Source organism: Monodelphis domestica, chromosome 6 (assembly GCF_027887165.1).
Source record: "Monodelphis domestica isolate mMonDom1 chromosome 6, mMonDom1.pri, whole genome shotgun sequence".
In the NCBI taxonomy this organism is placed as follows: Eukaryota; Metazoa; Chordata; class Mammalia; order Didelphimorphia; family Didelphidae; genus Monodelphis; species Monodelphis domestica.
The window spans coordinates 148,651,053-148,663,652 of NC_077232.1; the positions used below are offsets into that span (position 1 = coordinate 148,651,053).

Below are 12,600 nucleotides of genomic sequence, written 5' to 3' on the forward strand. Positions count from 1 at the left end.
AAAGAACTGTAACTTTTGACCTGACTCTCAGTGTAAACTATTTTGTCTACACTAACAGTAATAAAATATTCACATAAATCAATTTGTCTACAAAAAGTATAATAAAATATTAAAATATGCTCTAAAAGTATAAACTTCTACCAACACTTGACTACACACTGAGTATTAGATCCACAAAAGTTTCTATTAGAGATAGAAAGCTTCTTTAAGTTTATTTAATTAATTAATTAAGAATATTTTTCCATGGTTACATGATTCATGTTCTTTTTCTCTACTCTCCCTACCCCCCACCCTGTAGCCAATAAGCAATTCCACTGAATTTTAAATGTGTCATTGTTCAAGACCTATTTCCATATTATTATTAATATTTGCATTAGGGTGATCACTTAGAGTCTACATCCTCAATGATATCCACATTGACCCATGTGATCAAGCAGTTGTTTTTCTTGTGTTTCTGCTCCCACAGTTCTTTCTCTGGATGTGGATAGCATCCCTTCTCATAAGTCCCTCAGAATTGTCCTGGATCACTGCATTGTTTCTGGTAGAGAAGTCCATTACATTTGATTGTACCACAGTGTATCAGTCCCTGTGTACGATGTTTTTCTGGTTCTGCTCCTTTCGCTCTGCATCACTTCCTGGAGGTTGTTCCAGTCTCCATGGAATTCCTCCACTTTATTATTCCTTTTAGCAAAATAGTATTCCATCACCAACAGATACCACAATTTGTTCAGCCATTCCCCAATTGAAGGGCATCCCCTCATTTTCCAATTTTTTGCCACCACAAAGAGCACAGCTGTGAGTATGCTTGTACAAGTCTTTATCCTTATTATCTCTTTGGGCTACAAACCCAGAAGTGCTATGGCTGGGTCAAAGGTCTTTTAGCGCCCTTTGGACATAGTTCCAAATTGCCTTCCAGAATGGTTGGATCAGTTCACAACTCCACCAGCAATGCATTAATGTCCCAACTTTGCCACATCCCTTCCCACATTATTGCTTTTATTTGCTGTCATATTTGCCAGCCATGGAGAGCTTTTTAAGAGGCATTGGAACTACTGGATTTTTAGCTGGAAACAAGGGTTGGGATGCCCCAGTTCAAACTTGTCAAGGTACCAATGAGAACACTTAAACCCAGAGGGATGGAGTCCCTTTACCCAAGGTAACCAAGTACCAAGCAAGAGAAATAGATCTGGAAATAAGGTCTTCTCAGCTCCAGTCTGGAACCATTCTCTCTAAAGTTGCATTAATTTGTAAATAATTAATACACTTTTGTCTAAGAATATGGAAAAGACATTCTACTTAAAGTCAGGTGAATTGCCTAGGTCAGAAAGGAAGTCAGCCCCCCCCCCCCTTTAAATAAGTGGCAGGATCAGTCCTTTCATAGTCCCTTTCCCTCCAGACTGGGTGAGATGGGATATCTATCTAGTCATTAAAAAAATGGCAGGGCATGTTAATGTAATTTGGGGAAATCTGACTAATCTGCTAGTCTTCACTGATCTTATATAGTAATTTATTCTACTTTCTGTAGAAAGAAGTTTTTGGACAACTTAGAATTAACTAGAAGGTTAGAATCAGAAGGAACATTGAGATCATTGAGTCTACTTACATCATTTTACAAATGAAGAAAATGAGGCATCAAGAAGTTAAAGTGCCCAAGATCTTAAGGCTACCTTGAAAGGATTCCTATTGCAATTACCAGAAAACATCTCCTTGGATTTTTACTTTCACCTTAAAAAAAATCTCTTAAATATAACTCTCTGTGAACCAGGCACATGGAATTCAAATATCACCATCCCCCTTCTCTAATTCATTAAAATAATATTTTACATTTCCCCTGCCTCCCCAAACTGTTAGGAGAGTCACAGCCAGCTTATATTTAAACAAAGCTTCTGTTAAAAAGAAAAATGGTACAAATTCAGGTAGCAGGCAGAATGAGACACCAGGATAAAGCAAAATGTTAGGGAAACTAGGACCTCTTTCGGTTTTCACACCCCCAAGTTTCTCACCCCTATCCCTCCTTGGACAAGGGTGAGGAGGTGAGGAGATGGAGATGGCAGGGGATAGTGCAGGCACCAGGGATTTGTACCCTTTATATGGAAAAGAGGAAAGGAGGTGAGCCTGTTGGAGTTCCTGCTTCTCTTTCCTCTTTTCTTTAGAGTTCCCCTCGTTTCCCCACCTCAATGCGTTTGCAGAGCTGCTAGGTGGAGCCCGCGTCCATAGAGCCAGATGATGATCCAGATCCGGGTTTTCTCTGCTTCCTCTGATTCTCCCTCCCTTTCCCCCAACTCAACCCCCCTCCCCTGCTTTTTCTGCGCTCTCTGCTCCCTGGCTAGCTCTCCTCTCATTCTGCTTGGGCTCCAGCAGCATTCGCCTCTTCCGGGCTGCACAGTCCCAGCTCTTTCGCGGATTACCCTGGCACCCGGCGAGGTGCCCCTTTGCCTGCTCATTCTCTCAGCGCCTCTTCTCCCAGGACCCGGGATGCAGCTGCTGCCGCTGGTCCTAGAGGGGGCTGCCTCTGGCTTTTCTTGGACTGCTTGCCTGCTCTGCTCCAGCAGCTGCTGCTGGCTGTGAATCGTCCCCCTCCCCTCTCTCCCGCCCTCCCCCCTTTCTCTTCCTCCGTGAGTGTATGAGCGTGTGTGTGTGTTGCACGGTTTGATTTGGCAGGAGCTCGCTGTGTGTGTGTGTATGTGTGTTGTGTGTATGATCCTCTCTCTCTCTTGGTGAGTCGAAGAGAAAGAGGAGGAGGTGGAGGAGGAGGAAGAGGAGGAGGAGGAGGAGGAGGAGGAGGAGGAGGAGGAGGAGGAGGAGGAGGAAGAAAAGGAGGAGGAGGAGGAGGAGGAGGAGGCGGCGGCGGCGGCGGCTGGGAGAAGGGGGGTCGGGCAATGAAGCTCCCACATGCCCGCAGCTCCCTGGCTCAGCCCGCAAGCTAAACAGCTACACCCCCCGGGCTCAGTCCTTTGCTCCGCCCGGAGCTTCTGCACCTCGGCCGCTGTTTGGTCTGCGCTCCACCGCTTTGCACGGGAGAAGGAGTTTTTGTGGTCCTCTCCCTCATTCTCTGGGCAGGTTACAGGCGGGAGAGAGAAACCTTCGCTGGGAAAGAACAACAGGAGGAGGTGGTGGCTTTGGGAGAGAAAAAACCCTCCCTGCCCCCCTTGGCTCTCCCTACCTATTTCATCTCTTTCACTCCAAGCTGAAAAGAGGAGGACGAGGAAGAAGAAGAAAAAGAAAAGAGAAAGGGGGGGTGGAGTTCTCGGAGGGAGGGGGGGGACTGGCAATAAAGATCAGCTGGGGGGATGGTGGAAGATTTTTGGTCTCTTCAGCACCGTCTTCTCCTGAGCAGCAGCAGCGGCAGCGGCGGCAAGAGGAGGAGGAGGAGAAGCAGCAGCAGCTCGTGCAATGACTGCCGCATATTAATAGCTGACGATTTGGTGTGGGCGCTGCTGCTGGAGACATAACCTTACTCTGAAGTTGGGCAACTGACTAGGAAATACATTTTTTTTTCTTTGCTCCTTTCCCCCTCTCCTCTTGGTGTGTATATCAGTAAGAAACAAAAAGGAAGAAAAGCCTTTCCCCCCCCCCCTCCTCTCCCTTCCTCCCTTGATGGAGGTGGCTATGTAGCAGAACAAGAAGAAGGGGAAGGAGACACTTTTTTTTTTCCTTATCCTTGCCTGGGTTTTCCACCCTTCTGCTACCCGTTCTCGAGCTTCGATTATTATTTTTGTTTTAGGGGGAGGAGGTTGTCTTTACTGTAGCAGGTCCATCTTTTCCCCCTGGGTTCCATGGCTGGATTGTGGGAGCAGCTCCTGGCTACAGGCTGTTGAGCAACTGATGGGACTATCTCAGGAACCGGAGGTTACAAAAGGTAATTTATTCTTCACACTCATCGTAATAGTCATCGTAATGGATGAGCGCAGCCTGATGCGTTTGTCCCTCTTTCCCTGGCATCAGGGGCTGGCGGTTGCGGCCGCGATGGTACCGGGCTTTACACACACACGGACAGTATGATAATGTGGAGAGGGGAGTGATGCCCTCCTGAAGGCTAAGTGCAAGATGCTGATACTAGGTGGCTCAGTATGTTTCTAGCAATAGGGTGATCTGAAGTAGAAAACGGTTTAAGGGAATAAGGGAGAAAAGAGTGCTGTCGCTTGAAAATATGGACGTTTTCCATACCCCCCCCCCCACTTTCAGTCCTCTCAGTTGGGTCGAAACAAGACGACGGCTTCTCTCTTTGCTTGCGGCTTGCCCGGCTGAAGGAAAGCTAGGGTAGCAGATGAGGAAGGTAGGGGAGGGTGATCAAGGTCTGAGAGGACAGACTTGAGCTTCTTTTGTATCCTCCTCTCTCGAGGTCAAAAACCGCCGTGCTTGGCCCGGTTTGACTTCTTCGGGACCTGCTTTGGATAACCCCCCAACCCCCTGCAGTTGTCGGAATCCTTCTCTGGACCCTTTCATGGCTCTCAGTTTGGCTAAGTCACTCTCCCTTCAATGTCCCCCAGCCTTGGTTCTGCCGGGCAGGCGTGAGAAAGGAGCCACTTTCGTGGGTGGCATCTGGTAAGGGATGGGGCAAAAAGCTGGTAGGAACTGGGGCCGCCAGTGGTGGGGGGAGGAGCTGGAAAGGTGAAGTGAGAAGGTGACTGTAACATGCTGGTTACAGGTAGGTGAGTAGGAACCTCTTCACGATTGGGGAAGGGAAGGCTAAGGGCATTAGTCTTTAAGTCTTTTTTTCTTTCTCTATTCATGAAGTAGTAACTACATCAAGAGCTAGTTCTTGTTGCCCAGGGGGCTCGTACCGAGTCCTCCTGGGGCTAGCAGCCCTCAAGAGGTCGTACAGGCACTCCAGCTGGGGGGTGTTTGGTAGGAGGATGGCCAGGGTGCTGCTACTTCAGCTGAGCTGTCTTATCGAAGTCGTCTCTGTTCTGTTTAACTGGAAAATCTGGTTTGAGGAGGAGGATGAAGAAGGAAGCGGGGGATGGTCGGGTTGATTCAGTCCAGCCAGCTCACACCTTCCTGAGTTCTCCCCAAACCAGTGAGCCAGACAGGGGCGATGTGCGCTGTTACTCAGAGGTGAGCTGTTAGGTACTGCGTTTGAGACAGCTACCTAATTTTCCCTGATGAGAGGAATCATCTCATCCAGAGATTTAAATAATTGAAAGTAACCTGTACCACCCTGGTTCTGTTGATTCTCCTCGCCACTTCCTTTGAGACCCCTCCACATGCCCCACCCCCAGTTAGTTGAAGTGTACTTGGTTTGATTCATTCCCGGAGAAACTGTGAACTGTTCACAGAACTCTTGGTATATGAGTAACCTCCGGGGTGCATAGTCTCCTTCCCTGCCTGTGATGCGTGCCAGTTGTACTTAACGCACATTGTAAACAACTGTGCGTGCGGTGCCTTGGTATAACAATTGCAGTTACAGCCAAAACAACCGAGGTCTATTGTGTTGACTTTCCCTTTCCCCTTACTCATTAGAAAGCATTAGCATTCTTGCTCTCCTGGCTTGCCTTTTCTGCAGGCAGCTTTTTTTTTTGGGGGGGGGGGGAGGAGGGCAGTGGGAACTAGGGAGAAAGGGGAAATTCCTTTTCTTTCTCTGAAGTTACTATGTAGCCAACTAATGTTAGTTTTACTCTCCCTAACAATTGTTTCAAGAAATTCACTGAGAAATTCTCAGATTTGGCAACTTCTTCTGGAATGCTTTGGATTTTGAGTCATTTTCATAAGCAATGTAGAAAGGGTTTGGCCAAGTATCTTTCCAATCTGTGATGAATAGGGTGGTCTTCCGATTCCTACTTTTTAGAATTGCTTTCGGACATGGGATAGAAAAAGTTTTTGGTCTTTTTTATGTGTCACCCAAAAAAGTCTTCCAAGGAATGCTTAGAGAAAGTAAGGGATCTATTGTAAGAATCCATAAAAAAGATCTATTGTCTTTTTTTTTTAATCAAATGCTATAGAAGCACAAAGACTTTCTCTTGCACATAGGCAAGATAAAAATTAAATTATAAACTATTCTTTGCCTTTTAAGTAAACTATCCTTAAATTCTTGTACCTGACTGAAATGGCAGAATCCCTTTGTTGTGGTTATACTCAGGCTGCTCTGGGGTTTGTTGCAAGTATTCTTTTTAGAACTGAAAGTACAACACTCTTCTGTGTGAGGGCATTTGGTTTCTAAGATACAAAACACACACACACACACACACACACACACACACACACACACACACACACACACACACACACACACACACAACCAGATGATCCCAGATTGGATTCGTATACAGATCTCAGTTTCTAAAAGAGCTAAGAATGAAAAAAAAAGAAAATATTGAATCATTAGAAGCCAAATTTTATTAAATGATGTGTCCTTTTATTTATTAAAGGGACAGAATGAAGGAATTCTTTTTTAAAATTAAATGATTTGACTAATAATAGTTCCCTTGATGGATAATTGAAAGAGCTATAATTATTGGGAGATAAGTAAGAAATAAGTGCTTGTAAGGAGGTTTTATTTACACACCATATGTGTGTAGACTGTACAGTTTGCTGGCAAGTTTGAACCTCATGTAGTACTTTTATTCTCAATATAGAAGATTGATCCCAATCATTCCCAGGCCTTACATTAGAAGATTTGATCAGATCTGTTCTTTGTTTCCCAGAAGCATGTGTTTCCTAGCAGTTATACATTCCACAGGTTCTTATGTCATGAGAGCTGTGTCCATCTGTATTGTGCAGTCTTTAGTGGAAGGTGAATATGTCAGAAGTGCTTGAATTACATTCCTTAGCACCCCATAATTGTTAAATAATATACTCCCCTTTCCCCTATTTATATGGCTGATAAAATTATTTTCATGTAGTTCAGGAGGGAAAAAGTGATTCACTAGAAAGGGCAGTATGAAATATTAGAAATTTTTAGATATAGATATAAAAAAGCATCAGGAATCCTTTGAAGACTGATTTATCAACATGTGATCTGTCTAATGGTCAAATGCTTCTGATGTCTCATTCATAGATTGCATTGTGTGTTTATCATCCTAATTTGCAACCTGAGAATTTGAGATCTTTAAAAAATATATCCTTTTGGTATCTTTAAGTATTATTACTCATTTAAATGTCTCCCTTTTTCTATTGAGAATAAGATACATGAGACTTTTCTAGCCCCTGCTGCTATGTGTGCATGACATTGTTTCTGGTGATTGATAAAGGCAAAGAGTCTTTAATAGCACTCTATTTAGCATATGTTCCTTTGTGTGCTTTTAGCTAGGGACATTGTAAGGAAAAAAAAGATTAGAGAATCTCAAGAATTTAAATTTAGGCAAATAATCTGTCAATTAATCCAGAGGGCTCCTGAAGAGGTTCAGTTCTGGTTAGTTAATTGTGGTCCCAAATTCTGGTATTCTAGTTGAAAAAGAAGTCTATGTGATGATTTGCGGTTAAAATCTGACCACCTTGACCTAAAGGGCACACATGCTTTTTTGCAGATCCTAGTAAGAAAGCTGTATTTGATTTCAAATTCATAGCTAAACTGGCATCATCAACAAAGGTTGTCCTGCAGTTTTAATCCAGTATGGAGCAGTTGGATTTGTAGGGAAAGAATCCTAGTTCTATCAGTTTTACATCTGAAAATTTTCTCCTTTGATTTCTCAGATTTGCATTGCATTGCAAATGTGAGTTTGTATAGATAGGGAGAGCCCTAACAAATGATGAGATTTACTTGTCATTTAACAGTCAAATAATTTGAGGGAGTGAGTTATATTTGAATTATTATTATTTTGTACCTCCTGTTTCCATAAATTTCCTTTATTTTTCTCATTTCTTTATTTTATAATAAAGTATGCAAATATGAACTTGGTACCCTGGTGTTTTTCTTTTTTCTTAGTTTCTTGTTAAATGGAGTTATTGTACAGGGAGATGAAAATGTAGTTTTTTTCATTCACTAAGAGTAGCTGATGTAGGTTTGATTTTAATGTTGATGCTTATTGGCCTGCTTAACAAAGTAGTGTAATTTATATAGCATATATGTCCTAAGGGAATCAGTATTCTTGTTTTTTATTCATAGACCCTTCCACTAGCTAAGATACCTCATTGTAGACAAACAGATCTCAGTGTAAACAAACAAAAGTAACTCTGATTATCTAATTAATTAATTTAAAGTCATATTTAAGATATATTTAGTGAGAATGTTCCTTAAAAGTCAAGAGTTGTTAATAAAAAAATGTATCTTTTTCTTTGTAACTGGTCATCCTGTTCTGTATTATAATACAGTTTATAAAGAATACCAAAACATCAAAAGTTACTTTTTCTATATAGGGGTTGCCATGGTCCCTTTATAGCTCAGGACTCAAAATAGATCATAATTTCAATGATATTTGGTTTTATCTCAACATACAGATATATACATCTATATGTACATATATATATTAGAAGAATTTTGCATTCTATTCACAATATTCTAGCATCCAGAATGGGATGCTATTTATAGTATTCTTGTTTGTTTGGAAAGCTCCCTCTAGGAGAGAAAAATAATATAATCTGCTTGATTGCCCAGTGTAGTCCAATGAAACCACCTGTGGGGGGGAGGGGGGCAAGATTCTATAGTAATCTGATTTCCCATTAATAATTAAAAAAAAAAACTTTTGCCATTCATTTCCATTTCCAAACTGAATAAGATTCTCAAAGACTAAGACTTATAGATGGATAGACCTGAAGTTGCAGTAGACTACATATGATAATATATACAGGGATATCATATCTTCTAGTGAAGGTTTACAATGTTCTGAAATTTCAGAATCTTTCCAAATCAACTTTGGTCTTCAGAACATGGCAAGTACCATCAAAATTTGTTGCAAATGATAATGATTAGTACTTTAGTACTTAGTTTTTCACTATTTAAGTCTCATAAGAATTCAACCTAAGTTAAGTGGAATTTTAACATATCAAAGTAAAATGATCTGAAGTCAAATGACTTTCTTAGCTACTTACTACTCTGTGACTAGATGAGTAATTTCAGCTCTTTGGACTTCAGTATTTTCATCTGTACAATGAGAAAATTTTACTAGATGATCTCTTAAGATATCATTTAGCTTTGAATCTATTGAACTTATGTAGTACTAAAAAAAGTTGGTACTTTTCTTTTTTTTAATCATAAAGATAGCAGCTATACAATGTAATCTTAACTAGCATGATTAGGGAGGGTAGTGGCACAATCTGGCTACCTTGTACTTTGAGAAAACAAGTCAGGATTGAGGTCCTAGAAGGAAGCAGGCTAATTTGTTATTGTATTTACTCTCCCCCCCACCAAATACCCATTCTAGTGAGTTGCCTAAAAAATGAATTTCACTTTCTAGGCCAATGGGTAAAAAATGTGGAGTCTATATAAAGAATATTATATATTCTTTATATACATTGTTGATTGTAATCTTAATGAAAGGTTTTTAGTTTACCTTTTCACTCCCATATCATTTTAAGTATAGTATAGGAATGATATTCATGATAGAGAGAAATGAAGCATTCAACCAAAACTCATTTTTTGAGAACACTCTGTGTGCCAGGTACTGTGCTAGGAGCTGGGGATGCAAAGAACAAAAGGCAATTCTTTTGAGATTGGGCATGTTACATTATGTAAGTTGTAACTTTATATGAATGCCTAATGAAGACTAGCTCTCAGAAACTATAATTGAATATTTATATACCTAAGAAGCAAACTGGAAAACCCAATGAACTTTTAGCAAGTATCAGAACAGTTTAACTGGTCATTCTCATTGGAAAGGAAGCAGGGTAATTATTTTAATTAAAATGTCAGAAAATCAGTGGTATTTAAACCCCAGTGTCTGTGTGTGGTGTGAAATTCACCGTGGAAGCACGTCTTGCTATACTGGGTAATTTTACCTGATGCTAAACTATTGAGTGAGAGTTTTAGCATTTGTGAATGCACTTTAATAACTTTTTGAGGCTGCACTCAAGATTCCTAGCACATTCATATTCACCAAATATACCAGATTCCTTAGCACAATACATAGTTACGTCTTACTTCTGCCCAAAGTCTTTCAGGATAAAGTCAGTCAGAGTTGAAATTCATCTTTTCTAGCAACTTGCTCTGGTTAATGATGCCCCAGAAAATTTGCTATACAATAGCTCTCCCAAATCAGGTATGGATAAGTATTGTTTTGCATATTAACTTCTATAAAATGTCAGTAAGTGACAGTTGTTAAGAACAAAATCTATTTTTTTTTTCACTTGAACACTCTTAGGTCCTAGAAAGAGTTCAGTAAAAAGTATAAAAGTTTAGAGTTGGAAGGGGCCTTGGAAGCCAATTGAATCTCACCTCCTCATCATAGATGAAATAACGGAGGGAAATTAATAATACACAGTTATTAAATGTGGGCTTTCTCTCACTTGATACTTCATAGACATTTCTACAAAAGATTAATGGAGGTCCTATATGTATATGGACATATGTGCATACATACAATATTTGCATTTTTAAAAATTCTCTACAGAAAATAGGATTTTTTATTTTTAAGACACACTATCCTGCTGTTAATTTCCCACCTAAAACAGTCATCTTGATATGACAATATTTTTAGCCACCACCAAGTACCAGGTCTGAAGACTGATTTTAAGTGGTATGTGAAGAACAAGGAACAAGTTAACTATACAAATATTTTAAATTCAACTCAATCATTTTCCCACATGGAATTATCAGCTATACATACGCCAATTATATTAGAATTAATATGTTATGGCACAATAATCTTCTGAAGATTTTTATTCTTTAAGATTCATAGCCCAAAGGTTTTGGTCCACACCTGTATGATTGTTGTAGATGCAGATGAGATCTTGCCATTCAGATTCTCAAGATGTTGTGAAGCTCTTTGGTATTGAAGGGGTAAATAAAAAAAGGTCAGTTTTTTTCAAATATGACAAAGCAATACCAGTAAAAATAACAAGTGGGAGCATAATAGATGCAAAAATAAATCACGTTTACCCAAATAACAGACACAAAACATTTTGCATAAGGCAGTAAAAAACAATATGGCAGATATGTTTAAAAATTAATTCCACATTAACACCAGTATAAGGGAAGAGTCTTTGAACAGCTGACTTTGGAAAATATTCACGATTTGGCATTTTAGAGGATGCCACAAGAAGTAAACCAAGTAGAAACTACACCATTCAGTTTAATCAGTTTGTATTGGTGTTTACAAGTCCTGCAGAGGCAGAGTGTGTTACTATTCAGTACAGCTCCAGAAGCTCAGCATTAGCTTAAGCCTATGAGAATAGGGAAAGGACTCAAGCCCAGTTTTTGATGTTCTGCATGGGTGGGTAACCTGAATACTAAAATGCATTCCATTGACAGCTGACCCTTTAAGAGGTTTTTCAATGGTCCCCTGTTTTTTCCTTTTCCTTTCCTCAAAGTGGGGGAATGTGTGTGTGTGGGGACCAGGCAGGGGAAAAAGACAGGAAAACCCCCCACAACAAACCAATACCCCAGAGCCTATTATTTATGGTCAGCTTTTTAAATACATATCATTTACTGGATAGAATTCAAGGGCATTCTTAGATCATGCTAACTTCTTTTCACAATTTTTAGTACAATGGATAGGACAATGATTGATATATATTTCCAACATGATTTAGAATTCCTCACCATTATATGGAAGATTAAAAAGAATATTTCGAGAAATAACTTGCATTTATATGAAACAGTAGGGATGTGAATACTTGAATGCTTTTTCCTTTCATAAAGATTTTAAATATTCTGGTTGCATTATTCTAATTGCTTTTATGGCAAAGTAGTAAGCCATGATTGCATGGCACTTGGAAAACTACCCATAGTAAGTATCCATTTTTCTTTCAGGAAAATAACAGACAGATCAGGATTTGAGAGTGAAATTCCTATAAGTGTGTCACTTTCATTATCATCAATAAATATATTTAACAGTGATATGATACTTTTATATTTTCATTCAAGATGGCATCTCTCTTGAATTCAGAGTCAACACTACTAAGGATTTACATCAAAAATGCATATTTTTATATTGCCATTTGGTACTTCTAGCCAAAAAATCCGCCACTAATGTCACCACCCACAAAAATAAGAGTTAAGAAAGTAGTGTACCTGTTAAATAACTGAAGATGTTCTGGGGAAAAAAATGCACCTTCCCCCATTTTACTGCGGAAGTGGAGGAGGGAAAGGCTGTCTGTGTGAAATATTGCAGGTAGTTTCATATATGAGGAGAAGGATATATTTGAAAATGAATATGTTTTGAAAACAAGAGAGATGGTGGGAGGGGAGGGCATTGTATCAGATTCTGTGGTTTCATTGGTATAGGAAACTCCCAGTTATGGAAATTATCTCTACTAAGTCAACACTTTCTCTGTTTCCCAAAGTCTTAGAGAGTTGCCTTGCACACTATTAAATAAATGACTTACCCAGGATCACATGACAGAACTTGCACTCATGTCTTCCTCTGAGACTTAGCTCTATAAACTATACTATTTTACAAATATATTCACAAAGCGGTGTCCATCTATTTTGCTTACATTAAATACTTTGTTCTCACTCAGCTCCACCTTCAAAGTGAAAATTAGGTTCATGATAGACATCCCTTT

The 12,600-nt window shown here is 39.9% G+C and overlaps 1 protein-coding gene across 12 annotated transcripts in view; it reads left to right on the forward strand.

Moving 5' to 3' along the window:
• The first annotated feature begins 2,171 nt into the window (after window positions 1-2,171).
• Window positions 2,172-12,600, forward strand: part of ADGRL3 (adhesion G protein-coupled receptor L3) — a 982,472-nt gene continuing 972,043 nt past the window's right edge. For 11 of the 12 annotated variants that reach the window (XM_056802677.1, XM_056802672.1, XM_056802669.1 and 8 more), the window contains exon 1: window positions 3,564-3,859. The gene's annotated coding sequence lies outside the window, so the exon portion shown is untranslated. Of the gene's footprint in view, window positions 3,860-12,600 lie in introns of all 12 variants that reach the window. The other variant, XM_056802666.1, reaches the window with a different exon arrangement.